The sequence below is a fragment of the Rutidosis leptorrhynchoides genome, chromosome 2 (genome assembly GCF_046630445.1).
Source record: "Rutidosis leptorrhynchoides isolate AG116_Rl617_1_P2 chromosome 2, CSIRO_AGI_Rlap_v1, whole genome shotgun sequence".
Classification (NCBI taxonomy): domain Eukaryota; kingdom Viridiplantae; phylum Streptophyta; class Magnoliopsida; order Asterales; family Asteraceae; genus Rutidosis; species Rutidosis leptorrhynchoides.
In genome coordinates, this window is record NC_092334.1 from 668,084,256 (window position 1) to 668,111,349 (window position 27,094).

Here is a 27,094-nt window from a genome sequence, read left to right on the forward strand (position 1 = left end):
GTGCGTAGAGGTGTATACGAAATAGTTATATATTTATTATGAAATACTATTAAATACAATACAATTTTACACAAGTTATTTATTTATTTTTAGAGTGGATATACCTAAACCTTGCTACAACACTTATAGGCAGTGTACCTAATCGTACAGTAGTGTAGTTTTTAGTAAGTCCGGTTCGTTCCACAGGGAGCTAGCCAAGTTTAACGCTATATTTTTAAAACTATATATATATATATATATATATATATATATATATATATATATATATATATATATATATATATATATATATATATTATTATAAAAGGGGGTTTTTACCGTTTAATGACCGGTTTGTCGATTTTAAAACTTTAGTCGCAGTTAAAACCTAATGTAAAATATTAAAAATAAATATAACTTAATTTAAAGCGTAAAGTAAATGACAATAATTAAAGTGCGATAAATAAAATTGCGATAATTAAAAAGTACGATAATTAAAAGTGCAATAAATAAAATGACAGTAAATAAAAGTGCGATAAAATATGAAATAAAGGAATTATGCTTATTTAAACTTCCGTAATCATGATGTTCGACGTGTTAATTTTAGTTTATTACCTTGGGTTAATTGTCCTTTGTCCTGGATTATTCGATATATCCATACGGTTTTGTCCATAATAGTCCATCAGTCATAAATATAAAGTGCGAGAGTCTTCGTCAAATTATCCTTATACCCGAAGTCAAATATTTCAACTAATTGGGGATTCGAATTGTAACAAGGTCTTAATACTTTGTTTAATGAATACACCAGGTTATCGACTGCGTGTAGTCCAAGGTTTTACTACTTTGTTAACAATTACACCAATTACCCTTGAATGTAATCCACCCCTGTTTCAACAAGTCTATTGATTATTAATCCATCCCCGTGTCCGGTCAAATGAATAATTATTGGTATTTATAGATATCCCGCCCACCGTACCCAGTCAAGCGTATGTGGTTATATATAAATACGTCAAATTATAAGTCTATATATTAAATTAACGAGGTATCATTTAGTAAATATAAAGCCCATTAATAGCCCATAGTCTAATTTCCACAAGTGTCGTTCTTTTGTTCAAACCCCAATTATGGTCCAAAGCCCAATTACCCCATCTTTAATATTTAGCCCAACATCACGATTACTTCGATTTAAATAAGCATAATAATAACTTAGCTACGAGACATTAATTTAAAAAGGTTGAACATAACTTACAATGATTAATAATAGAGTAGCGTTACACGGACAGAATTTCGACTTACACACTTACAACATTCGCTAACATACCCTTATTATTATTAATCTTAAATTAAAATTAAAATTATAATATAAATATAATTATATATCGTGAGAGAGAGAGGATAGAAAAAGATGTGTATGTAATTCTTCCGAAATACGCTGAATTTATAGATGTGGCCTGTGATTCCTTCCCATGCGATCGCATGGAAATTGGTCTTCCTGGCCATGCGATCGCATGTCCTTCTTTTACAGCTCAGGAAGCTTTGTTTTCTTGTTTGCCGACGGTTTTAATATATAATATAATATATATATAATTTTAAGAATTAATTATATATTATATTATATTCATGTGCATAGTTGACTTGTAATTTTTAGTCCGTTGCGTCGCGCGTTGAGAGTTGACTCTGGTCCCGGTTCCGGATTTTCGAACGTCCTTGCGTACTATTTAATATCTTATGCTTTGCGTTTTGCGGCTTGTACTCTTGTAATTTCTAGACGTTTCTCATCAATAATTTGAACCATTTTGATTGTACTTTGTACTTTTTAGCTTTTTGGTCGTTTGCGTCTTCAATTCGTCGAATCTGTCTTTTGTCTTCACCTTTTATTATTTAAACGAATATCACTTGTAAATAGAACAATTGCAACCAAAAGCTTCTCTTTCTTGAAGGATAATGCTATGGAATATATGTTCGTTTTTAGCATTATCAATGCTTCAGACACCTTAAATCCTTCAGGTATATATATATCACTCTCATGTAATCCATATAGATAGCAGTAACAAAGTACATGAGATGCATTTCAAAATTTTTAGAAACTGTCAGGCTGATTAAATATCTAAAAGTAATTGCATTCATAAGATGAGAATAAGTTTCCTCTTAATCAATTCCCAGTGTTTGAGAAAAACCTTGATCTACAAGTCTAGCTTTATACCTTGTAACTTCATTTTTCTCATTTCTTTTTTCGCAAAAAAATCCATCCGTACCCCACAGGTTTCACATCTTTAGGTGTGAAAACGATATATCTGAAAACTTTTCTTTTATTGAGTAATTAAAATTCAGCTCGTATAACTCCTTTCCATTGAGCCCAGTCATGTCTATTTTGACATTTAATTTTGGTTCTGGATCATCATCATCATTCATGATGTCATATGCAATATTATATAAAAATTTCTGATCAAGATTTTTCATTTCATTTAGGTTCCATAACATTATTGAATGTTCATAATTGATTTTAATTTATGTATTGAGATTATCAATCTCTTCTACAATAGGAGTATTGATGTGTGGTTCTTTATGAACACTTTCTTTTACCTCATTATCAGCTGATTTTCTTTTCGATGATTTTTATCTTTGAAACAAATAGGCCTCCCATGTTTCTGACGTGCTAAAAACTCACGAGCGACATTATTTTTATCTTTTGGAATTTCAATTCGAGCTGGAGCATTTGTTGCTGATATATATAATTTAGTCACTCTTTTTGTATCTGTAAATGCATCAGGAAGTTTATTCGCGAGTTCTTGTATATTCATTATTTTTTGAACTTCTGTCTCGCATTCTTTTATACGAGGATCAAGATACATCAATTGAGGTTCAAACCATGAAACATCATTTTTTTTATTTTCCATTTCTCCCCGAATCTAGGGAATGATGTTTCATTAAAGAACCAATCAGCAAAACTTGCTGTAAAAACATCACTCGTCATGAGTTCAATATATCTTATGATTGAAGATGTTTCATATCCAACATAAATTCCCATCCTTCTTTGAGGTCCCATTTAATTGCGTCGTAGCGGTGCAATATGAGCATACACCGCACAACCAAAAGTTCTAAGGTGGAAAATATTTGGTTGATGGCCAAAAAGCAAGTTGCATGGGAGAGTATGTATGACTTGCACTTGGTCTAATGCGAATCAATGATGCAAAAAGTAGAATTGCTTGACCCCATAAAGATACAAGGAGTTTTGTTGTCATTATCAATGGTCTATCTATTAGCTGCAAGCGTTTAATTAACGATTCAACTAAACCATTTTGTGTATGTACGTGATCAATAGGATGTTCAACAACAATCCCAATAGAAATGCAAATATCATTAAAACTGTTTGAGATGTAAACTCACCAGTATTATCCAATCTCACCTTTTTAATAGTATAATCTGGAAAATATGCTCTTAATTTAATAATTCGAGTGAGAAACTTTGGAAAAGTCACATTTCGACTTGATAATAGACAAACGACCATCTACTATATGCGTATATTAGAACAATGAAATATCTAAATGATCCATATGGTGGATGACTTGGTCCACAAATATCACCTTGAATTCTTTCAAGAAATATTGGTAATTGTTTTTCAAACTGAAGAGGTGATGGTCTTATTATAAGTTTTCCAAGTGAGAATGATGTACATGGGATAAGTGCATAATGAGAGATCTTTTGATCCGTCGATGGATGTCCAATTGTATTTTGAATTATCTTATTCATCATTGTTGATCATGGGTGGCATAATCTCTCATGCCACAAACTGATCATTACATGATCACACGATTGTTCTTTAACCACCACATTACTTCAGGTACATTTATATGCGTATAATGTAAACCAAGATGAAGTCTTGGTAGTTTTTCAATTACACGATTCTTGTCAGTGATACTAAAATATATATCATTTTTCGTTGTCATTGATTAATAATCATACCCATTTTGGTATATGTCAGAGAAGCTTAACAAATTTCTTTTCTACATGGAAAAAAATAAGGCAATTTTTATCAGAAAAATTTGTACCATTTGGTAACATGAATTTTTCCATTCCCATTCTTTTTATTAAGTTCGCATGACCCGATATATTATGTACGGTTTGTGACGACCCGGAAATTTCCGACCAAATTTAAACTTAAACTTTATATGATTTCGACACGATATGCAAAGTCTGTAATGTTGAGTCTCAAAAATTTTGGAAACTGTGTTCATATATTCAAATTACCCTTTAACTATTTCCGATGATTCACGAACAACTATTTGTAAATAGATATGTATATATTTAAATAAATATATATATGATTTGAAATATAATTTATGATGTAATTGTTAGAAATTAATTATGTAAAAATAATAATTATTATTTAAAACATATCTATATACAAATAAAATATATTAAAAATAAATATTAAATAATTGTAATACTCATTGATGTTCCGATTGATATTAAGCAAGTTAAATTCAAACTGATATTATTTTAAAATAAACGGTGAGCCGAAAATAAGTTCTAAAATTTTAGGCTTATTAAAGATATATATTTAGAAACCATTTGTTGAATTTTCAAACTTTTGATATTTTACTTGGGGTTGAGAGTGAATAATTAGTGTAATTTTTATTTAATAGTCAATGACCGAATTTTATATCATAATGACTAAAATAAATAAATACATCTAATTTAAAATTTTGGGATTTTTATGAATACTTTTATCCGCCACTGATTATCAACGGAGCACGATATCATAACCAATTGATAGTGTCGGCAGGCAACCACTTAAATATCTTGTGAATTATTTGTGGATTACTGTTTCTTGTTTACGTTTCTTTTCACATGTCTAAAGTAATGTTAATATATTACAATTATATGTTAAATTATATGATTCTATCTAATATACATTCATACTGGCATATAGGAATTAGAACACACACAACTACCATTTCCAAATTCCATTGTTGCTTCTCCTTTCTTCCTTTTTGTTCGAGTCATAAACCTACTCAAGAAAACACCAATTCAAACACCAACAAATAACTAGCACCACTTATATCAAACCAACAACAACTCCACCTTGTTTCATCAACGTTTATTGCGTCTTATATTAGTCATGAGAAAACTAGAGTCCCACACCGACACAAACCCAAAACGTTATTGAGCTGCTGCCCGATGAACTGTTGCTACCATCTTCAGTCACCAATTTATCGTTGCAGTTGCACTTGCTTCCGTTACTACTTCTAGTCAGTTCTACATCACAAACCACTTCATCATCACCACAACTACACCATCGATGAACACCATCACCTTCGTGATCATTTTGTTCGCTGCTCCCATTGCTATTCCTTTCTATTACTACAACGAGACCACCATCGACAAACATCTCCACCATAACCATCTACGATCACCATCATCAACTGAACATTACTTTTATTTTTATGTTACTATCGAAATCAACCACCCTATCATCACTTTCATGGTCCATCAAACATTTTTTTTTTTTTTGTTTTGTTTTTGGATCGACTCATCACCACCATCCATTCACCACTTTCATCGACCCATTTAATCATCATGACCATCGTTATCTTTGTTGTTTTCTAAACCGAGGCTATCATCATTAATAATGGAACCGATACGTACTCTTGTCTCTTGTTTTTGCTTGACTCGAGATCATAACCATAATCTACCATCGATCATCACTTCAAACCCAAACAATCATCGGTCGCTGCTACTTGCTTCTGTTTATCTATCATTCGAAACCTACCCCAACAAAACCCATTACCTGCTACAGACTACTATTATTTCTGTTTTTTAATCGAACTTAACCGGAGGTCGAAGCCTCCTGTGAAACTTGTACCTCTGCTCGACCCATTATTTTAAACAGGAGGAGATTGATAATGTCGATGTTAATGATGATTCGTTGATGATGATGATATATACTATTATTGTTTCTGTTTCCCACAATCATGACAACAAAACCTTTATTCTTTTTTGCTGTTACCGAATCCTGTATGATGTTGGGCTGTGTTTGTTTTGTCTGGGCCAAGATTTATAATTGCTGTGGGCCAATTACATTGGGCAGTGAAAGGGTGGAAATTGCTGATGGCCAAAATAAATACGGGCTATATATTTTAAATATGGCATTAAATCAGAAAGTGTTTAGCAGTCGAGTGGTTTAGTGTGTTTGGGTTTAACCGAGAGGTCTCGGGTTCGAATCTAGGCAGAGGCGTTTTATTTTTTCTTAAAGCATGTTTCTTCAAAAAGTTGTACTCTTTTAATTATTATTATTATTATTATTATTATTATTATTATTATTATTATTATTATCATTATTATTATTATTATTATTATTATTATTATTATTATTACTATTATTATTATCATAACTAGTATTAGAATAAGTATTATTAGTGTTATGATTAAGATTAAGGATATTAGTAATATTATTAGTAGTATCATTATTTTAAAAATTAACACTTTTATTAAAACTACCATTTTATATAAAAATTATCATTTCTAGTATTATTATTATTATTATTATTATTATTATTATTATTATTATTATTATTATTATTATTAGTATTATTATTATTATTATTAATATTATTTTTTTACCATCATATTTATTTAAAGTATCATTATTATGAAAATTCTAATAATTATTAAAACTACGATTTTTATTAAAATTATCATTTTCATTATTATTATATAACAAATAAAGATTTTGTATATATAAAATATATTTATATTACCTATAATTATATATTAAACATATTAACATATTTTTATACAAAATTAACATATATATAGTATATAATTTAAGATATAATATATAGACAAAATGTAGTACAAATTCTATATAAACTACAACCCTAAATATATAAATATTATATAATTAATAGATGTAATTATTTGATTACCATTATATGTGTTAATATATATAAATGATATAGGTTGGTGAATCCGAGGCCAACCATGCACTTGTTCAATATCGTCATATGTATTTTTACTACAAAATACAGCATAGTGAGTTTCATTACTCCCTTTTTAAATGCTTTTGCAATATATATTTTTGGGACTGAGAATACATGCGCTTTTATAAATCTTTTACGAAATAGACACAAGTAATCGAAACTACATTATATGGTTGAATGATCGAATCCGAATATGCCCCTTTTGCTTGGTAGCCTAAGAATTAGTAAACCGAACTACTAATTGACGCGAATCCTAAAGATAGATCTATTGGGCCTAACAAACCCCATCAGTTGTAGCGGATGCTTTAGTACTTCGATGTTGTTTTATCATGTCCGATGGATGTCCCGGAATGATAGGGGATATTCTTATATGCATCTTGTTAATGTCGGTTAACAGGTGTTCAATCCATATGAATGATTTTTGTCTCTATGCATGGGACGTATATTTATGAGAAATGAAAAATGAAATTCTTGTGGTCTATTAAAATGATGAAAATTATAGATTACGATAAACTAATGAACTCACCAACCTTTTGGTTGACACTTGAAAGCATGTTTATTCTCAGGTATTAAAGAAATCTTCCGCTGTGCATTTGCTCATTATAAAGATATTACTTGGAGTCATTCATGGTATATTTCAAAAGACATTGCATTCGAGTCGTTGAGTTCATCAAGATTATTACTAAGTCAATTATAGTTGGACATATTATGAAATGGTATGCATGCCGTCAACTTTCGATGTAAAGAAAGTTTGTCTTTTAAAAACGAATGCAATGTTTGTAAAATGTATCATATAGAGCTTAAATACCTCGCGATGTAACCAAATGTAATGTGTTCGTCCAGATGGATTAGGATGGGTCCTTTCAGTTGGTATCAGAGTGGTGGTCTTAGCGAATCAGGTCTTGCATTAGTGTGTCTAACTGATAGTTGTTTAGATGCATTAGTGGGTCTGGACTTCGACCGTGTCTGCATGTTAAAAGTTTTGCTTATCACTTCGTTTCGAAAATTACTTGCTTATCATCCTTAAGTCTAGACATGTCTTACTGCCTCTATTGCATAGATAGTGTATAGATAAATTCGTATCTTAGCGTATCTGTTACTGTAAACTTTGCCTGACAGCTTTCGAAAATTCCTCCGATATCTACGGGATCTTCTGTACTATATTTAGGTATTCTATGTAATTAGAATATCATCCGATATACAAATAAAAAAAAATCATTTCATATCGAAAAATCCTTTGCTAAATCGTACGAAATAGAACTCGTCATTAGTTCAAGTTCTTTGGAACCCGACAGCTATTCCGACATGGATGTTCACCTAAGCTCCGGAAGTAGCGTCACCAGAATGAATCAACCAATCAACCATCCCCAATTCATTCGATGGGTTAGTAGTCGACTTAATCAATGGAAACGCGAAGAAGGCGATCCCTTTCATCAACCGAATTCACCTCTTGGCGAAGAACCTGAAGCACTTACCGGCGAACCTGTCTGAAACACCATTCTCTCTCATTTCCAGAGTATCTCGTCACGATTATTTACTATCTTGAATTTTAGATCTTATTCATCCGCTCGTTTCGACCGACAATCATCCCGGAATAATAGAATAAGTCAACGAACTTCGCGCTCGAGTAATCAATTTGGAGAATATGGTGCAAAATTTACCAGCTTCAGCAACATCACCGGCACCAACAGTACCATCAGTAATAGCACCAATACCATCAACAATCCATGCCTCAACATCTCATTCTGTACCTCGAGTATAATCATCATTCTACGTATCGTTCTATATCAATTATCTACGTTCTTCATGGCGATTATGTAATCTCTAATGTTTTAGAGATTATGTACTCTAATTCTAGCTGTAAATCAGATGAGTTTAATATCATATTAACTCATTAAATCCACGATTTACATCTGACGAAAGTATATATGTATATATATTTTCATAAAGATTGTAATTAAAAATTCTTTTGTACAAACTGTTAATGGTGAAAATATTTTAACGGGTAGGTAATACCCGAGAAATATTTAAATTTCACATTAATAAGTTACACTGTACATTCTTCTAATATGATTCAACAGTCAATTACTATCCTACTTACATCCACAGATATACGTATCCATTCACCGCAGAATAACCATTTCCATTCAATTTCATATTTGGATTTTGACCTATCAGAATCCAACAAATGGCATAATGAAGAAAACATTTGACAAAATAAAATTTGTTAGAAACAAACAAATTAACTATGAGAAATTTTATTAAGAATCCACGCTAACTATTCCTAGCTAACTGATTATATTTTATTTATCGCAATTTATATTCTCGTAATTTTATTTATCGTCATTTAATTTCTTTTATTTATTTTACGCACTTTAAATATTGGGACACGTATACAAGGTTTTGACATATCATATCGACGCATCTATATATATTATTTGGAATAACCATAGACACTCTATATGCAGTAATGCTTGAGTTAGCTATACAGGATTGAGGCTGATTCTATAATAATATATATACTTTGAGTTGTGATCGAGTCGGAGACATGTATACAATGGGTCACGAATACATATTAATTAATTCGAATATTATATATTAAACTATATATGAATTGTTGAATTACTAACTGTGGACTACCAACTGTGGACTACCAACATTGGATAATTAAAATGAATTAAAATATTGATTATAACATATGAAACTAAACATCTCTTCAAGTTTGCCACTTGATCTCATCTTAAACCTCCTTTGTATCTTGACGATTACAATCTGCGTTCAAACCTTTCATGATTCTTGAAAACACCTCAATCGAGAGGATGAACCAACCGCACTTCATCTACGGAAGAAAAGATCGATGCATATAGTTATGCACCTGAAAACACTCGGAATCTGAGTAAACGTTTAACACGTATCTTTGCTAGCTCCTTTGGCGTTGTTATTACTGAAAAAAATAACTTTGCAATCCCTTTTCAAGGTAACGAATTTTGTCACAGCTCCAGCAAGTCAACTTTGACTTTTCAATCGTACTAGTCTTATTATAACCTTGATGTATACGATTGCCCTTTCGTCATCGTTACCGGGGAACCGTTTATATCTCACTACTCTAGCAGTAAATTTACCAACAACTTCGTTGATCTTTGACTTTCCGAAATATAATTATATTATCGAAACCCTATCATATACTCACCCGTATCTTGTAACAAAAACTGATATACCAATTACCGGAAATCAGCAATCGGTACTTTGAAAACTCACAGCATATCTACGTCAACAGTTATATGTATAACATTTATCTCTTAGAATTATGATCTTTCATTCAGAAATTCTGAAAAGCACTCAGTCTACAAATCAATACTCTAAATGTTGAAAAAGTTGAATGAAGCAGCAAAAACTGTAAACGACCTTAACAGTCAAAAGTATGATGATAAAGAATGGAGTGTTGAAAACGCTCACTAGAAAGAAAAAAAAATTAGTACCGAAAAGCGAAATTATTCGAAACTATGAAGGAGGCTATGGACAAATCACAAAGACTAAACCAGTCTTCAAAGAATCCAAATGATTCAGTATCTGCTGAAGTCATTAACGAATACCTTTCTCCTAACTCTAAACCCATGCGGACAATATTCTTCATCATCCTCTGATATTATAAATTCTAAGATATCATCGTATCTTTCATTATAAATATCCTCCATATTTCTGAAGATATTTTCATAATTATTCTTATCTGAAATCAATTATATCTTCGCGATATCTGTGTTACATCATAAAAGAAACTATTTTAGTTTCTAAATTCTGAAACCTTCGAGTTTAAATATGAATGTCTTTGAAGTAGTGTTGGGAACTGAAGCACGAGTTAGTATAATATAATGACACTTGATCAACGTGATTATATTACAGTAAGTCATGCTGAGTTTCTAAAAGGAACGTGATGATTCACAAATCATAACATCATCATGTGCCCTGTTACATAATTCTTACATTCTATTTAACCTCTAAAATATCAAGAAAATATTTCTTGATGATTCGGTCTTTTCCGAGGTAATCTGGTAATTTGACAAATCAAGATCGTGCCATTACGATTTCCTTCTTAGAACATTAGCTATGTTCATTCTGAAATTCATATCTACAAATTCTGGACCATTACATACGGTGCTTAATCGCAAGAAGAGGAAATGAAAGAATGAATCTCCGAAATAGAAATGGAGGTATAAATCGCAGCAAATAGGAGAGAGCATTAACTGTGGATGACAATGACTATAGAAGACAGAAGCAGAGACTTTGAAATATAAGGGAAGATATAAAGCCCGACAGCAACACATAACTTACATACCGTGTATATCAATATGTATTGCAACGTAAAGACACGGGAGAATTAAAACAATATAACCTCAAGGTAATAGTAAAAGTTAACAAAATCCTCCGGTGGTAGATTAAAAAGAAGAATGACAGATATGAAAGTTAGGAGTATATCAAGGATCAGAACGGGATGAAGTATATTGATGAATGTTTTAAAATATGAGTTGAGGGAGAAAGAATAGAAGGTGTGAGTTGTAAGGAAACAAAGGGGTGGATTTATAGTAAAATATCCGACAGAGCAATCAAAACAGATGATCGCATTTAAAGCGGATCCTAATTTCCTTAATTACCGAAGCATCAAATCTTATTATGAAGATTTTCTCTAAATCCCTTGAATTCCGAAAATTTACCATGACTACGTCAAAAATTAAATCTCTATCCCAATCTTTTGTGATAGCTTCACTCGTACGCTTCAAATAATCGAATTGTTTTATCCATGTTACTCAATGATGATGAAACTCTATTTATCAACTCATTTTTGTCATGAAAACATTTTTTATTGTTAGCCATGACGACCTCCATCAAATTTCGGGACGAAATTTCCTTAACGGGTAGGTACTGTGACGACCCGAAAATTTTCGACCAAATTTAAACTTAAACTTTATATGATTTCGACACGATATGCAAAGTCTGTAATGTTGAGTCTCGAAAATTTTGGAAACTATGTTCATATATTCAAATTACCCTTTGACTATTTCCTACGATTCACGAACAACTATTTGTAAATAGATATGTATATATTTAAATAAATATATATATGATTTGAAATATAATTTATGATGTAATTGTTAGAAATTAATTATGTAAAAATAATAATTATTATTTAAAACATATCTATATACAAATAAAATATATTAAAAATAAATATTAAATAATTAAAATACTCATTGATGTTCCGATTGATATTAAGCAAGTTAAATTCAAACTGATATTATTTTAAAATAAACGGTGATCCGAAAATAAGTTCTATAAATTTTAGGCTTATTAAAGATATATTTAGAAACCATTTGTTGAATTTTAAAACTTTTGATATTTTACTTGGGGTTGGGAGTGAATAATTAGTGTAATTTTTATTTAATAGTCAATGACCGAATTTTATATCATAATGACCAAAATAAATTAATACATCTAATTTAAAAATTTAGGATTTTTCTGAATACTTTTATCCGCCACTGATTATCAACGGAGCACGATATTATAACCAATTGATAGTGTCGGCAGGCAACCACTTAAATATCTTGTGAATTATTTGTGGATTATTGTTTCTTGTTTACGTTTCTTTTCACATGTCTAAAGTAATGTTAATATATTACAATTATATGTTAAATTATATGATTCTATATTTGTATATCTAATATACATTCATATTGGCATATAGGAATTAGAACACACACAACTACCACTTCCAAATTCCATTGTTGCTTCTCCTTTCTTCCTTTTTGTTCGAGTCATAAACCTACTCAAGAAAACACGAATTCAAACACCAACAAACAACTAGCACCACTTATATCAAACCAACAACACCTCCACCTTGTTTCATCAACGTTTATGGCGTCTTATATTAGTCATGAGAAAACTAGAGTCCCACACCGACACAAACCCAAAACGTTATTGAGCTGCTGCCCGATGAACTGTTGCTACCATCTTCGGTCACCAATTTATCGTTGCAGTTGCACTTGCTTCCGTTACTACTTCTAGTCAATTCTATATCACAAACCACTTCATCATCACCACAACTACACCATCGATGAACACCATCACCTTCGTGATCATTTTGTTCGCTGCTCCCATTGCTATTCCTTTCTATTACTACAACGAGACCACCATCGACAAACATCTCCACCATAACCATCTACGATCACCATCATCAACTGAACATTACTTTTATTTTTCTGTTACTATCGAAATCAACCACCCTATCATCACTTTCGTGGTCCATCACACATGTTTTTTTTTGTTTTTGTTTTTGGATCGACTCATCACCACCATCCATTCACCACTTTCATCAACCCATTTAGTCATCATGACCATCGTTATCTTTGTTGTTTTCTAAACTGAGGCTATCATCATTAATAATGGAACCGGTACGTACTCTTGTCTCTTGTTTTTGCTTGACTCAAGATCATATCCATAATCCACCATCGATCATCACTTCAAACCCAAACAATCATTGGTCGCTGCTACTTGCTTCTGTTTCTCTATCATTCGAAACCTACCCCAACAAAACCCATTACCTGCTGCAGACTACTATTATTTTTGTTTTTCTATCGAACTTAACCGAAGGTCGAAGCCTTCTGTGAAACTGTTACCTCTGCTCGACCTATTTTGTTTCTAGTCGTATTATTTTAAACAGGAGGAGATTGATAATGTTGATGTTAATGATGATTCGTTGATGATGATGATATATACTATTATTGTTTCTGTTTCCCACAATCACGACAACAAAACCTTTATTCTTTTTTGCTGTTACCGAATCCTGTATGATGTTGGGTTGTGTTTGTTTTGTCTGGGCCGAGATTTATAATTGCTGTGGGCCAATTACATTGGGCCGTAAAAGGGTGGAAATTGCTGATGGCCAAAATAAATACGGGCTATATTTTTTAAATATGGCATTAAATCAGAAAGTGTGTAGCAGTCGAGTGGTTTAGTGTGTTTGGGTTTAACCGAGAGGTCTCGGGTTCGAATCTAGGCAGAGGCGTTTTATTTTTTCTTAAAGCATGTTTCTTCAAAAGGTTGTACTCTTTTAATTATTATTATTATTATTATTATTATTATTATTATTATTATTATTATTATTATTATTATTATTATTATTATTATTATTATTATTATTATTATTATCATTATTTTCATCCTAATTATTATTAATATCATAACTAGTATTAGAATAAATATTATTAGTATTATGATTAAGATTAAGGATATTAGTAATATTATTAGTAGTATCATTATTTTAAAAATTAACACTTTTATTAAAACTATCATTTTATATAAAAATTATCGTTTCTAGTATTATTATTATTATTATTACTATTATTATTATTATTATTATTATTTTTTTTTTTACCATCATATTTATTTAAAGTATCATTATTATGAAAATTCTAATAATGATTAAAACTACCATTTTTATTAAAATTATCATTTTTATTATTATTATATAACAAATAAAGATTTTGTATATATAAAATATATTTATATTACCTATAATTATATATTAAACATATTAACATATTTTTATACAAAATTAACATATATATAGTATATAATTTAAGATATAATATATAGACAAAATGTAGTACAAATTCTATATAAACTACAACCCTAAATATATAAATATTATATAATTAATAGATGTAATTATTTGATTACCATTTTATGTGTTAATATATATATAAATGATATAGGTTGGTGAATCCGAGGCCAACCATGCACTTGTTCAATATCGTCATATGTATTTTTACTACAAAATACAGCATAGTGAGTTTCATTACTCCCTTTTTAAATGCTTTTGCAATATATATTTTTGGGACTGAGAATACATGCGCTTTTATAAATATTTTACGAAATAGACACAAGTAATTGAAACTACATTATATGGTTGAATGATCGAAATCGAATATGCCCCTTTTGCTTGGTAGCCTAAGAATTAGTAAACCGAACTACTAATTGACGCGAATCCTAAAGATAGATCTATTGGGCCTAACAAACCCCATCCGTTGTAGCGGATGCTTTAGTACTTCGATGTTGTTTTATCATGTCCGATGGATGTCCCGGAATGATAGGGGATATTCTTATATGCATCTTGTTAATGTCGGTTACCAGGTGTTCAATCCATACGAATGATTTTTGTCTCTATGCATGGGACGTATATTTATGAGAAATGAAAAATAAAATTCTTGTGGTCTATTAAAATGATGAAAATGATCGATTATGATAAACTAATGAACTCACCAACCTTTTGGTTGACACTTGAAAGCATGTTTATTCTCAGGTATTAAAGAAATCTTTCGCTGTGCATTTGCTCATTTTAAAGATATTACTTGGAGTCATTCATGGCATATTTCAAAAGACGTTGCATTCGAGTCGTTGAGTTCATCAAGATTATTACTTAGTCAATTATAGTTGGACATATTATGAAATGATATGCATGCCGTCAACTTTCAATGTAAAGAAAGTTTGTCTTTTAAAAACGAATGCAATGTTTGTAAAATGTATCATATAGAGGTCAAATACCTCGCAATGTAACCAAATGTAATGTATTCGTCCAGATGGATTAGGACGGGTCCTTTCACGGTTCAATCTGTTGCTTTCAAATATGTGAAATGTTTCTTAGATTTGAATATAGTGTGTGTATTTCAGCAATACATGATGAACATCAAAATATGAGAAACAAATAATGAGTACATAAACATTACATCAATATATTACATTCAAAATATGTTATAAATGACTGTACATAATAAAGGAACATATAGTAAACGAGATATGCTATAGATTGAAACCTACAACCATTTATTATTATTATTATTATTATTATTATTATTATTATTATTATTATATATATATATATATATATATATATATATATATATACATACATACATACACATACACACACACACACACTCTAGAAATTTATTTATTAAAGTAGTCACACGTTAGCTCGGTGATTTTTATATCAAGATCATCTACATTAATTACCTTTCCCTTTGGGATTCTTGATATCGATTGACAGAATATTGATTTGTTCGACAATTTTTAGAGGAGTGGCAATTTTTACCACATCGATAACAAGAATCTTCAATATTCTTTAATAAACTTTCTTTAGCATTTTGTTTTGTGGGATTGTATGGTGGCTGGAACTTATAATTTTGTTGATTATTGTATTTCTTTGTACATGACCACGACCACCATAACCACCACGACCTCGACCACCACCGCGACTATTACCAAATGGGTTTCGAACATAGTTATGATTTTTATGATTGTTATGGTAATTGCCATGATGGTGGTTTTGGCCAATATGACCACAACCTTGTCCACGTCCACGTCCTCGTCCATATGCATTTCTTCTTTTATTATTATTGTTTATATCATATCATTAGCTTCAGGAAATGTTATTGCCCTAGTAGGACGAGATTATTTATTTTTCATCAGTAATTCTTTATTCACTTCTACAGCTAAGAGATAAGTTTGAAGTTTGAAATATATTTTGAAATTTGGCAATCTCAAAGTTATATTTGCACAATGCATTGTGGAGAAAGTTTTCTCCAACATATCAGCATCACTTATTTCTTCACCACAGAATAGAAGATGTGAACAGATCCTGAACATGACCTAGTTGTATTCGTTTACCTTTTTATAATCTTGAAACCTTGGATTTCTCCATTCTTTCCTCGTAGCCGAGAGTAATATTTATTTTTGATTATCGAATCTGTTCTTGATGCTAAGGTGATATTCTCGAACCTTGGATTTCTCCATTCTTTTTTATTATTGAATCCATTCTTTCCTCACGTTTTAAGGTGATATTAATATGTTTGCGAATAAAATCAATTGATTTTAATTTTTCTTGATCAAAACAAGTATTATTTTCTTTTACAGTTTCTAGAATACCCAATGATCTAAAAGTTATTTCTACGTTCATGACCCATGATATGTAGTTTATCCCTAATATGTCTAGAGAATCAAACTCAAGCTTTGATAAGTTTGATATTTTCTAAAAAATTAACAACAACATAAATCATAATTACAATCAAAATCTAATCATAGACAAATAACAACATGAAATTAGAATAAATTTATATCAATAAGTAGAAAAAAAACAGAGGCATGACAAGATTACAAATAATAAAACCTCAAGGGAATGGTAGAATATATAAATTTCATCTGGTGGTATACTAAAAACAAGGATGATATATAGCTTTACCAATGCAATAGGAAAATTCAAAATGGGGTGAATCATCTTCAAAAAACTTTTGAAAGTAGTAATTTGAGAAAGAGAAGATTAATTTTTGACAAATGAGGAAACGGGGATGTTTAATTTATATTTGAATAATATAGTCGTTGTAAGGCCGTCAGTTGACGTTAACTACCGTTATGTTTATATGACCGTTGTAACGTCGTTAGTTAACGTTAACGACTGTCATGTTGTTGTCGTATTAAAAATGATTTTATATAAAGAAATTATGATTTATATAAATACATTTACTATTACTATATATACGTTAGTATAAATATAAATATATTTAGTATAAATATATTTAGTATATCAAATACGGAGATTAACAAAAGAATAATGATAAACATAGTGATAAATGTTAGTATGCATAGATATTGAATTTAAGAATAAATATTAGTATGCAATAAATAATGATAAATTAAAATAAGTAATCATAAATAAACGTTAGATAACATAATATAAATGTTAGTGAAGTTAATAAAAGTTAGATGGCATAAATATACTATTATTATACATAAATAAATGTTAGAACATTATAAAAGTTAGATAACATAAATGTAGATGTTGTTAGTATACGTAAATAAATGTTAGTAAACATAAATAATAAAAGATATTAGTTCAAAATGTTAAGAGTCCAATTATATGAGATGTTAATATTAATATTAATAGTCCAAGATATATATTATTAGTAGTTAAGTCCATTATTATTAATAGTTTGATAGTTTTAGTAGTCACTTATTTCTTTTATGTGTGTATGATCATATTTTTTAATGTTGTCTTATGATCATAATAATATATAATCTATAGCTTACTAATAACTAATACAATATATCGTTAAAGAATTTCTTACCTTGATTAGTGACTTGTGATCGCTTGCGTTAACCTTGATTACGATATCGTGATGATAATGCATTAAGATTTTAGTAGTTTATAACTATCTTTAGTGACATAATTTTTAATTAATGACTTATAGTATTATGAAAAGAAAGGAAAGATGATACTTGAAAAGTATATTGAAGAATGGTACATCTTTGCAAGCTTACATTGTGTACATATTTATTTAAAAAAAAAAAAAAAAACTTGTAAATGCTATTAACTTTAATGATCAAATATGGTGAAATAGTAAGTAGATATTTTGCAAGAGAATTGATCATCCATATCTTAACTTTTGGAGATTCTTGTTTGTATATAATTAGTGAAGGAGCTCTCACTTCACCTCCTACAAAAATATGTACGGTTATGTCCGTTAAATCTAACACGAATCCTATAAAAATATAAAACCCGTTAAAAATTTATATGGTTTTAGTTGAGGGTTTTATGGCTAATAAAAAGGTTATTGTTTGAGTTCCTGAAGTTTAACTCTACACCCTTATAAAGTTTTCATTTTCCCCTAAAAAATTTACGTTTGGCCCCTGATGTTTGCAATGGTTGTTAACTTCTAGTGTGGTGACATTGTGGGTACAACCATTTTAACGCGAGATACAAACGATGTAAGCACGCAAAAATTACTATTTAGGAGCTTTTGTGTTTTAGATAAAGGTTTAATAATTTAATTTAGTTAATTATTTTTATTAATCATTTTAAATATACACGTCTATTAGTTGAGATATTTTTTATGATAGTTTCTTAAAGGGGGTGATATTTTCAGTCTCTCAATTATTATTTCACCATAATTTGTTGCTATTCTTCTCAATATATTCTTTAATAAATTATAATAAAAAGACTGTGTTAGCATTTCATTAAAGGTATATTAGAGAATTTAGGTGGAAAAAGTAATTATGATCAGTGGCAATTCTTGGATTAAAATTCAATGGGGTCCCAAAAATTTATTTGATAACTTTCTTGCACAAAATACTGAATGTGTCGGGTCAAATCAGGTCGGGTCGGCTCGGGTCGCGCCCAAAACACAAACATAAAATTGAATAATACTCACAAAATATAAGGTTGTTCATATGCAGTAGCAATTAATGGCACATACAGTAGCAATTTTAAATTAGCAATGACCTCTACAGTAGCAATTTTACTAGTAGAAATTTTAATATGCAAATTTATAACCTATTATCAATATGAATCGCATAACATTAACATTAGCCGTAAAATTGCAGTTTTCATGACTTTTTAAAAAGAATAAGTTAGGTAGTTATGAGTGATAAGATTAGGGATTCATATACAATAACTCTATTATAAAAATATCTACCACTGCACATATATCTTACTTGCAACCATATAATGCATTCACCATGAGTATTCACAGTAAAACATGTATATCTCAAAATAAAAATTACACGTAATTTGTCATAATATATGTTTGATGGTAAATTTAACAAATTATATTCATTCTTAGACAAATATTATACATTCTGGTGAAAAAATTGTAAATTATGCCATGTTATATTACGCTTTTATTTTCATTTATATATTTGAAAATATTGTAAGATTTCTTAAATATCCAATGGATATCTATTAATCCGCTTAATCTACTGAAATAAATTGATGAACTAAATTTAAATGGATATAGATATGAATATAGATGAACAAAAACTAAATGGATATGGATATTGCTTCACGCCCACACCTGATCCATATCCGATCCATTGACATCCCTAGGATGAAGGATTGAAAATAGAACCGTAAAAAATTGTGATGTAGAAGGAAGTTAAAAAGAATTAGAATTGAAATTAGACAAGTGTTTGTTTATTTTTATATCTAATATATTCAATGGTTCATACTATAAAAATCATATCATAAATGGGTTAATTTCAAACACTTTAGTAGTCCAAACTATTAAACTATAATATCTAAAAATTTATGGGGTCCCATTATTATATTTAGTGGTGTCTTATACATAAAAAATAAAAATTTTGTGATAGATTTCAAAAAACTAGTGGTGTTACGGGACCCCGAAGGTCTACCCCTAAAGTCGCCACTGATTATCATGGTGAATATATTATTTCCCTTTCTTAAACTTCAACTCAAAAAATATATGCGTGCCTAGGATATATATTTGTTAAACAAGTGTTAACTAGGTTATGTAATAACTAATTTAACATAATTTCACTCACTTTATTTATAAACTTTTTTTTTACGTCAGCCGATCAAGGATTGCCAAGAATAAGTTTATATGAAACATCAATTCAAGATTGAGGTGTGCACGTTCATAACTACCTTTCTTTTGATGTAGGCCCGCCACTTTTAGTGGTGGGGTTACTATAATTTGTAAATGAGTTACTTGTGCATTATGCAACAGTTAAGTTACATGCACATTTACTCGCTTTGTTTCTCAACTCACAAAAACATCGATCATATGCAAGAAATCACATTATCAACCAAAGGTAAAGTGTAAAGTGGAAATGCATCAATACATTATAATTAAACCTCTATAAATTAGAATGGTCCAACCTGTTATAATATATAAATATATATATATAAATGGATAGTCAATTATTGATACACAAAAGTAATATTATTGTATTACCTAAACTTGTGATATTTTTGCTATAAATAGCCATGAATACAAGCATTAAACTTGCACCATTTCTCACACTTACAAAGTGTTTCTTTCTTTCTCTCCATTATCATCTTTGTTCTTACACTTCATTATTAGTATTCTAAATCAAGAATCAAATCACTAAAGGTAGTTATAAGCCTACTGAATTATAACACGTTATCAGCACGATAATCTTAATACTAATTATGGTTGGCTCTGCCACCTAAATGATATATGGTCGGTTATACCACCTGAATAATATATGGTCGACACTGTCGTCTAATTATCATTTATGTTACTAACATTTATATTTCAATTATCTAACATTTATATGGCCGACACTGTCGCCTAATTATCATTTATGTTACTAACATTTATATTTCTATTATCTAACATTTATATGGCCGACACTGTCGCCTAATTATCATTTATGTTTACTAATATTTATATTTATGTTATATAACATTTATTAATGATTGCTTACATATGGTCGACACTGTCACCTACTTATCATTTATGTTATATTAAATTTATGTTTAATTTTTATATACTTATGAATATAAAGTGACTATAATTTATCATGTTGTTTGTTTTAATAGAAAATGTCGAATCTGGAAAAGCTTAAATTTACTCCTTTAGAATCAACTGGAAACAACTACATGCCATGGGTTATAAAAGTAAAAATGCATCTTAAATCAATGGGTATTCTTGAAGCCATAAATGAAAACAACACTTGTTCTGAAAAAGAACAAGCAACGGCATGTTGCTTTATTCATCAACATATTGATGAATGCTTACAAAATAATTATGTGACTGTAGAAGATCCCCATGTTTTATGGGAAGGTCTCAAAAACAGATTCAATAATCAAAGAGAAATTTTACTTCCAGCTGCTATGGAACAATGGAGAACATTAAGGTTCCAAGACTTTAAGAAAGTAAATGAATATAGCTCAGCTCTGTATAATACATGTTCACAACTTAAATTCTGTGGACATGAAATAAGTGATGCAGACATGATGGAGAAAACTTTCTCCACAATGAATGCTGCAAACATCACAGTGCAAAGAAATTTGAGAATGCTAAAGTTCAAAACATATCCTGAACTTAATTCATATCTCTTAGTTGCAGAGCAAAATGATGAGCTATTAATGAAAAATCAGCAATCCCGTCCTACTGGTACACTTGCAATCCCTGAAGCAAATACTGCAAATAATTATAAACAGGGACAAGGACGCGGGCAAGGTCGTGGTTATAATAACCATCACCATCATCATGCCAAAAGCCATAACTATGGTAGAAACCATCCTTATGGTAATGGTAATGGGCGAGGACGTGGTCGTGGTCGTTGCCGTGGTGGTCAAAGAAATAATAATTCACGAAAATATAAATATCAACCACAAAACAAGCCCACTAAACAAGATGTTGAAGAAAATTCTTCTAAAAATTCTGAAGAATCTTGCTACAGATGTGGTAGAATGGGCCACTGGGCTAATACTTGCCGAACATCTAAACATCTTGTTAAGATGTATCAGGATTCGCTGAAAGATAAAGAAAAGGAAGTAAACTTTTTGGATAACGTCGATCCAACAGTCACTGAGAAACCATCTGATTTATATGAAGATTTCTTGAATGTTTAAGTTGTGTGTCTTTTCGAAAAATAAACGATTTAATATCTTCTGTCTTTGTCATTATGTTTGCTAAATGTTTCAGTACTATCTATTTGCGTTTAAAATATTGTGTAATATTAATGTACTCACTATTTATTTCTTATATATGAAGTTCAATATGAATTTTGCTGGAATACAACATCAATCAAGTGGTGGAGATCTCTGTATAGCAGACAGTGGAACTACACACACTATACTTAAATCCGAGAAATATTTTATTGATCTAAAACCAACGGAAGGAACTATACATACAATATCAGGACCTGCTAACTTGATAAAAGGGATAGGAAAGGCAAATTTCATACTACCAAATGGTACAAAATTTTTAATAAATGATGCCTTATTTTCTCCCAAGTCAAGCAGAAATTTATTGAGTTTCTCCGACATATACCTTAACGGGTATGATTATCAGTCAGTGACAACAGAAAATGAGAAATATTTAAGTATCACTGACAAGAGTCATGTGGTTGAAAAACTGCCAAGACTTAGTTCTGGATTACATTATACACATATAAATGTACCAGAAATACATATGGTAGTTAACGAAAAATATATTGATCCTGGTGTATTCAGTTTATGGCATAACAGATTAGGCCATCCAGGATCAACAATGATGAAAAGGATTATTGAATGTACTCATGGACATCCACTAAAGGATAGAAAAATCCATCATGATACAATGGTTCCATGTACATCTTGCTCTCTTGGAAAATTGATAACTAGACCCTCACCACTTAAGGTTGAGAAAGAATCACCAATGTTTCTTGAAAGAATTCAAGGTGATATATGTGGACCAATTCATCCACCATGTGGACCATTTAGATATTTCATGGTTCTAATAGACGCATCTAGCAGATGGTCTCATGTTTGTCTGTTATCAAGCCGTAATGTGGCATTTGCAAAATTTCTTGCCCAAATTATTAAATTGAGAGCTCATTTTCCTGATTACACCATTAAAAGGGTGAGACTTGATAATGCTGGTGAATTTACATCTCAAGCATTTAATGACTATTGCATGTCTATAGGAATTGTTGTTGAACATTCTGTTGCTCATGTGCATACACAAAATGGTTTAGCTGAGTCATTGATTAAACGTTTACAGTTAATCGCTAGACCATTGATAATGAGAACAAAACTCCCTGTATCTATATGGGGTCATGCAATTTTACATGCTGCTGCATTGATTCGCATCAGACCAAGTGCAAGTCATAAATATTCCCCCCTACAACTTGCTTTTGGTCAAGAGCCAAATATTTCCCATCTTAGAACATTTGGTTGTGCAGTGTATGTTCCAATTGCGACACCACAACGTACAAAAATGGGTCCTCAAAGGAGGTTGGGAATATATGTTGGATATGAAACATCTTCAATATTAAGGTATATTGAACCTATGACAGGTGACATTTTTACAGCACGTTTTGCTGATTGTCATTTTAATGAAACATTGTTCCCTAGATTAGGGGGAGAAATGAAAAATAAAGAAAATGATGTTTCATGGTGTGAACCTCAATTAAAGTATCTTGATCCTCGCACAAAAGAATGCGAGACAGAAGTTCAAAAGATAATGCATATACAAGAACTTGCAAATCAATTGCCTGATGCATTTACAGATACAAAAACGGTGACAAAATCATATATACCAGCAGTAAATACTCCAGCTCGAATTGAAATTCCAAAAGCTGGCAATAACGTCACTCATGAATCTTTGCCACGCCAGAAACGTGGAAGACCAATTGGTTCAAAGGATAAATATCCTCGAAAAAGAAAATCAGCTGATAATGAAGTAAAAGAAAGTGTTCAAGAAGAACCACAAATCAGTACTCCTACTGCAGAGGAGATTGATGATGTCAATACAGAAATTGCAATCAATTATGCATATTCAAAAATATTATGGAACCGAAATGAAATGAAAAATCTTGATGAGAAATTTTCATTTAATGTTGCATATGACATCATGAATAATGATGATGATCCAGAACCAACATCTATGGTTGAATGTCAAAATAGACATGATTGGGCTCAATGGAAAGAAGCAATACGAGCTGAATTAGAATCACTCAATAAAAGAAAAGTTTTCGGATCCATCATTCTCACTCCTAAAGATGTGAAACCTGTAGGATACAGATGGATTTTTGTCCGAAAAAGAAATGAGAAAAATGAAGTTACAAGGTATAAAGCTAGACTTGTAGCTCAAGGTTTTTCTCAAAGACCGGGAATTGATTATGAAGAAACTTATTCCCCTGTTATGGATGCAATTACTTTTAGGTACTTAATCAGTCTGGCAGTTTCTAAAAATTTAGAAATGCATCTCATGGATGTTGTGACTGCTTACCTATATGGATCACTTGATAGTGATATATATATGAAGATACCTGAAGGATTTAAGGTACCAGAAGCATCAAATGCAAAACCCAAAGAAATGTATTCGATTAAATTACAAAGATCTTTATATGGGTTAAAACAATCGGGACGTATGTGGTATAACCGATTAAGTGATTACTTGATAAGCAAAGGGTATACAAATAACCTTACTTGCCCTTGTGTTTTCATTAAGAAAACAACATCCGGATATGTGATCATAGCTGTTTATGTTGATGATCTTAACATCATAGGTACAAATAAAGAGATCCATGAAGCCATTCAACTTCTAAAGAAAGAATTTGAAATGAAAGATCTCGGAAAAACCAAGTATTGCCTTGGTTTACAAATTGAGCATATGCCTAATGGTTTACTTGTACATCAAACAACATATACTGAAAAGATTTTGAAACGTTTCAATATGGACAAGGCAAAACCATTAAGTACTCCTATGGTTGTTAGATCACTCAATGTTGAAACTGATCCATTTCGTCCATGTGAAGATCATGAAGATATTCTTGGACCAGAAGTACCATATCTTAGTGCAATTGGAGCTCTTATGTATCTTACAAATTGTACAAGACCTGACATTTCTTTTGCAGTTAATTTGTTGGCAAGGTTCAGCTCTGCTCCTACCAAAAGACACTGGAATGGGATCAAACACATATTTCGATACCTTCGAGGAACTACTGATTTAGGATTATTTTATTCTAACGAATCAAAACAAGATTTGGTTGGTTATGCTGATGCAGGTTATTTATCTGATCCACATAAAGCTAAATCTCAAACTGGATATGTATTCCTAAATGGAGGTACTGCAATATCATGGCATTCTCAAAAACAAACACTTGTTGCTACATCATCAAATCATGCCGAAGTGATTGCATTACATGAAGCTACTCGGGAATGTTTTTGGTTGAGATCAATGACACAAATCATTACTGATTCTTGTGGACTAGAACGCGATAAAAGTCCAACAATTATCTATGAAGATAATGCAGCTTGCATAGCACAGATGAAAGAAGGGTATATCAAAAGTGACCGAACCAAACACATACCTCCTAGATTCTTCTCATACACTCAAAATCTCATTAAGGACAACGAGATTGAAATGAGATATGTTCAATCCAGCAAAAACTCTGCTGATCTTTTCACGAAAGCACTTCCAACTGCTATTTTCAGAACACACGTTCATAACATTGGCATGAGACATGTTCAAAAGATGTAACAACCGAAGCGATGTCTACTTGAGGGGGAGTCAACTCCATGCTGCACTCTTTTTCCCTTAGCTAAAGTTTTTCCCACTGGGTTTTCTTTAGCAAGGTTTTTAACGAGGCAGTAACTTACAGTTGATCTTCAACAAACAAAATTGCTATCCAAGGGGGAGTGTTATAATATATAAATATATATATATAAATGGATAGTCAATTATTGATACACAAAAGTAATATTATTGTATTACCTAAACTTGTGATATTTTTGCTATAAATAGCCATGAATGCAAGCATTAAACTTGCACCATTTCTCACACTTACAAAGTGTTTCTTTCTTTCTCTCCATTATCATCTTTGTTCTTACACTTCATTATTAGTATTCTAAATCAAGAATCAAATCACTAAAGGTAGTTATAAGCCTACTGAATTATAACATCAAGAATCAAACCACTAAAGGTAGTTATAAGCCTACTGAATTATAACATCAAGAATCAAACCACTAAAGGTAGTTATAAGCCTACTGAATTATAACACAACCACTAATTATTATATTATTAGTTATTATTGATATTATTAGATTAGATGTACTCTATATTCCAATCCAATCTTTTCTCTCTTCCTTTCACTCCTTTTACTGCGTTTGTGTTGCATCTATAGTTCACCAACAAAACGTATTTTACCCCTTAAGAATTTTGATATAATACACTTTAAACTGAAGAAACATTACCAACAACAAAACATATTTTAGCCCTTAAGAATTTTGATATAATACATTTTAGATTAAAGAAACGTCGTGGTTTACATTATGATATTTTACTAGAGGTCTTTAGGTTATAACTTCAATATACTAACACATCTTGGAAAGGTCATACAATAATTTACATTTGATTAAAAATACTCTCATTCTTTAGTAACTCGAACAACAAAAAACATATCGTTTTACACTTGAATTTGTTGGGATAGATGATCTCACTTTTCCCAACACACAAGAATTAACGTGAAAACTTCAAAATACATAAATTTTACGTTCAAACTTCAAAATTGGAGAAAAAACACGGACTCTCAAAGAATTTTTTTTTACTATA